Here is a 5,392-nt window from a genome sequence, read left to right on the forward strand (position 1 = left end):
GGCCAACTGCCACTAATGCTGGGCTTGGAGCTGCTTAGCAAGAGAGATAGGGCATGATGAGGCCATCCACTGTTTGTTTGGGGTTTGTGGACCTTTGAGAGATTTTAGGAAAGTCCACAGTGTGAGCAAGGCTTGCTGCTTTGGTGGAACAGCTGCTGAAAAAGGTTTGGGCTAGTGGGTGAATTGGGTAGGGCAGGGTCTCCGGGAATCACCAGGGCTGGGCGAGTGGTGTTAGCCAGGTTAATGGAGACTTAGATTTGATGCTTGCCTGTGCCTGCTGTCTGCATGGGGCGAGGGGTCAACAAAGGAACAATGATGCCTGCCAGAATTTCAGTCTTGGAGAGAGCTTCCCCTCTAGCCCTAACCCTAAATTCAAATAATTCAGTTCCTCCCCATATGTCCCTGGTGCTTTGCGAGCTGCTATCTCTTTGCTGGAACTTAGTGTGTGTGTTTGTGAGCTAGTGAGTCTGTACTTGGGCCCTTTAAGAAGATGCCTGTGTGTACACCTGTCCTCTATCTCACCGAGACAGAATCCCCACTGATTTTCACAGCCATATGTTGTGGGGACTCCTCTTACCAGCTCTGGTGCTCTGAGTTGGGGAGCCCAGTGTGGGGCTGAGATTCCTCACTCCCTGGGGGGAAGCCGTCGCACCTGAGATATCCCTCCTGATTCTTACCCACCACATGTGGGTGTGGGACCAGCCTGTTTCACATCTCTACCCTTCCTACCAGTCTCAACATGGCTTCTTATTTATATCCTTAGTTGTAGGAATTCTGTTCAGCTAGTCTTAAGGTGGTTCTCAATGATGGTTGTTGTAGTTGTAATTTTGATGTCATGGGAGAAGGTGAGCACAGCATTTACCTACTTTGTCATCTTGACCTGAAGTCTAACATTCTTGCGTGTCTTTTAGAAGTCATTTCTAGATAGAGTCTTGCTCAGATGTATGCTATGGACCAACTGGCTGCTCCATCCCAACCCTGGATCCCAAGAAAGCTGAGAAGTTTTATCCTTTCAAGGGGTTTCCTCTTTCATGTGAAGGTGATTAGTGGGGGAATCTGGTGTTACCAGGCCATAGCAGTGCGTGGGTGAGGCTACTTTACCAGCTGAATCAGGGAACGGCTTTGAGATGCCTCATGAAAGAATGCTGGGAGAAGGCTTGGGGTTGGCTCATAGACAGGAGGAAGGAACTCAGTGCAGGTTGGTTGGTAGGGCATGCTGAGTTTGAAGAGAAAGAATTCACCCCAGCTGCATAAGGATCTTTCTCCGCAGTCCACACCTGCCAGTTCTTCTTACCTCCTAAACCTTGCAAGAGATAGTAAGGACTGCAGCAAGTCAAATTCCACCATCACCTCATATATGGAGAAACGTTGCAGTAGGAAGGCTTTAAGCTAGACTAGAGTGAGAACAGGATAAGATAATAGACGAGTGATTGAGGGAGTTCATGGGATCCCTTTCTTTCAAGGTCTTTAAAATGGAAGAGGTTGCTTGGCTTTTAGGCACCTCTCACCACAGTGGCAAATAGGTGGCCTTTGGGGGCTTTTTGCCAGTTTGCATGTGACACATAGACTCTACATGTTACCTGAAAATGCCTGTGCAACTAGATTTTGGGTTGGAGAGGGGCAGGACCCAGGCAGATGGGGTTGAGTGTAGTTAGGCGCTTTGACGGGCACAAATGGCAGAGCTGAAGTAAGGGGCTTGGAGGAGCTTGGGAGCAATCACTTTCCCATGGACAGTCCCCATTGCCCACTCCCGACCTCAATACTCAAGGAAATAGAAACCTCGCTCTTTAGTTCAGCCACAGGGCTGGCAGTCGTGGCGTAGTAGTGTGAGGGCTGCAGCAAGTCCCAGAAGAGCAGCTGCGTGTTTGACTTCTTCCCCTGAGAAGGCTTTTCAGGCCTTGGACTCTGGGGATCCCCAGGAGCCTCTAACGCCCGCAAGGCACTTGGACAGAGCAGTGCCCTCAAGGGAGGAAGGGGTCTGGGGCCCCTGTCCAGGAGGTTCTAAAGACCAGTCAACCAGCATCAACTAAGAATTCAACCAAATAAATATCTGCCAAGTCAAATCCAATGCTGCCTTTGTCTGGCTGGGGGGATGCTTCTGTGCCTGGGAATTGAGCTGTGCTCAGCCAGGTGGGCAGGAGGAAGGAAAATAGGCAGCCCTCCTCTAGACAGCCCAAGTTCCTCACACAAACTTTTCTCTTTCACTGTTCATGCCAAATTCAAATGATTGACTCATTGGTCTGTTTTCCCACTGGACTGAGCTCCCCAACTCATTCAGGCCTATGTGATCAGTCCCTTGTTTAGAGCCTCGCACATGCATGGTAAGATGCTCGAGAACTCTGTGAATGAGTGAATAATCAACAACATCAGGAACTATAGGCCACTGAGTAGGACAGACAGGGATGTTACAGGAGTTCAGAGGAGGGAGCCATCACTGTGGGCCTGGGTCAGAGGGAAAGCCTTGTGGAAGAGATAATTTCCACTGCCTTGAAATCATTTGGACCTGTTTTCCTCCCTCAGGACAACTGAGAGTGGCATTCTCCAGCATCCATCTTTCTATCCTCCCTCTTACAATCTATTCATCTCCCTCAATCATCCACCAGTCCTGTCATGGGCTGAAACTGGCTCCCACTGGCTTGGGAGAGCCAATCATGTGCATCTCTTCCCCATACACCTCGTGTTGGCAGCTTGAAATTGATCACAGTGAGAAAAACTGGCAAACACTATAAACCAGTGCTTTTTCACCCTGGAAGAGCCAGTTGCTATACACTTGTCAGCATACTCACCTACCTACTACCTATCCATCTTTTTCCTTCCTCTCTCTTCCCTTCTCTTACCTCTTTCCTTTCCACCTATCTTCCTTCCTCCCTCTCTTATTGCCTTTTTCCCCTTCCTTTTCTTCAACTGTTTTATCAAATTTACCAACTACCTACTCAGCCACCCACCCATTCATCCATCCATCAGCCATCCATCCATCCATCCTTCTCTGCCCACTCGTCGACCATTAACATATCTATTATCCATCCATTTCCCCACTTGCATTCATCTAACTTTTAGTTCTTCCACATTATACAGGGTCATCTCCTTTACTTGTGAATCTCCATTCGCCAATGTTTCCTACTCTGAGTCAGCCTATTTCTGAGACTAAGAATCATCCCCCAGACTCACAGAAGACAGGCACATGAACTCTAAGGAGCAGGGGCCTCCCAGTGCAGCGCCCCAGGCTCAGCTAACATTGATGTTGGATCCATAACCAGATGCTTTGCTTTTCCTCTTCTGCTCCTTCTTGCCCTCCTTGCCCTTTTCTCCTCATAGCCTGTTCTCACAGGTTTGGGGAGACATTATCAGGAGAAAAGGGGGGAACATATCCCCATCCAGCAGACCAGGAAAGTACTGTTCTTCCTCTCCCTCTCCCTCTACACCTCTGGCAAGAGCCCAGTGTAATTGGGCCTGACTTTTACATTCTTTTATTGGGGAATATTGGGGAACAGTGTGTTTTTCCAGGGCACAACAGCTCCAAGTCAAGTCATTGTCCTTCAATCTAGTTGTGGGAGCAGCTCAGCTCCAAGCCCAGTCGCTGTTTTCAATCTTTAGTTGCAGGAGGCACAACCCACCATCCCATGAGGTAATTGAACCAGTAACCTTGTTGTTAAAAGCTTGCACTCTAACCAACTGAGCCATCCAGCCGCCCCTCTGGCAGCTCAGCAGCCATTCATTGTCTTCAATCTAGTTGTGGAGGGGGCAGCTCACTGGCCCATGTGGGAATCCACCTGGCAACCCTGTTGTTCAGAGCTCCCGCTCTAACCAACTGAGCCATCCGGCCACCCCCGGGCCTCACTTTTTGAGAAAGGGTTCCCTACCCTAGCAGGCCCCATGAGCTCTTAGCCAATTTACCAGTGAGTTCAAACAAGAGGAACACCTGTGGGGCCTAAAAACAGAGACATCAGGTAAGAGGGAATCCCTATTAAGAAGCCAGTACTCTCCACCCTCATCATCACTCCACTCCTCTTAAAACTTGGGCTGCTTTGTGAACAAAGCTTGTCTCTGCTTTTGTTCCCAGGGATGTTATTGCAAAGGATCAGCTGTTCAGCCTGGTGAGCCAAAGGGGCGGGGGCTCCTGAGCTTGACCTGGATTCTAGGGGAAGGGAGGGAAACCCACTCCTCTACACACAACCCAGAACCTGCCACCCTAGCCACACCCACCTTCTGTTTTGTCCCATCCAACCCAGACTGGGAGAGGAACTGCTCTTTACTTGTTAGGGAGTGTTGGCTTCCCAGGACCATGGCAATGGGTCACAGCCTAGAAGTGACCAGTTGGCATGTCCTGGCAAGTCTTCCTGCAGGTTGTCAGAGAGAGGACTCAACTGGAGTAGTTTTTCTCACTTTTCTTCCTGAGCTCTGTATTTATATGATCGTCATACTCTAATAGCTCACTTCTGAGATTACCTGAGTTCTGCACTTCACTGGCCTCTTATTTGGAGGGTATTTCCTATGGTCTGGCTCAGACAGACTGGACAGATTTTTTTCTGAGTCACACAGCAAACCTACTGTGGAGACAGATGAGAATGAAGTGTTTGGGCCCTGAGGACCCAGCCACCTGGCCTGGCATTGCTTGCATTCCCTTCATTACTGTTTCTCTGTCCTTTGGATCCAAGCAGGTTCTGACTTGCTCTGATAGAAATAAAGTAAGGTCTGTATGTATCTTGTTAGGGCTGCTGGGACAGGCATGATTTTCAGAAGCCACCTTCCACTGAGATATTCACGAAGCTAACTGAAGAAGGAACTTTAGCAGCTCAAAGGCCTTGGGTTCAAATCTCAGTTCTGCCAGTTGACTTAAGCCAGCAAGTGATCTTAGAGATTCAGTTTTCTCAGCTATTAAATAGGGTTTGTTGAACAGGTTGTCATGAGGATGAAATGAATGCATATAGATAGTGTACCTAAGACAGTGTCTGGAAGTTGGCAAGTTGAGTTCAATAATTAGTAGCCACTTCATGCCAAATCCTAAAATCCAAATCAAATTGAACTTATCAGTTCCCTTAAGATGAGAAGCAACTCCACAGTCCCAGGGTAGAAAATCTCTCCTCTGAAATATAGGCCTGCAAATTATTTGACTTGTATGACCCAGTTAATAACCCTCTGTCCCTCGGGCCTCTGCAGAGACCTCAGCTTTTGCCCCAGGGGCCCCTCCACTCAGAAAAGCTGCCTATGTGTGAGGACAGAGGCTCCCCACTCTCTTGATGAGAAGAAAGTACGTCAAAAGGAAGCAACCCAACTGGTTGCTGAGCTGTAGAAAATAATTAAACTGGGGGAGGGAAAAAAATCACTTCTTTTAAAAATCAGGTTAGGTATGAATGTGCAGGGCGTGGCCCCTGTATAATTAGCCGCTCTGCTG

Source organism: Rhinolophus sinicus, chromosome 14, assembly GCF_057876585.1.
Source record: "Rhinolophus sinicus isolate RSI-liver-muscle chromosome 14, RSI-T2T, whole genome shotgun sequence".
Taxonomy (NCBI): Eukaryota; Metazoa; Chordata; class Mammalia; order Chiroptera; family Rhinolophidae; genus Rhinolophus; species Rhinolophus sinicus.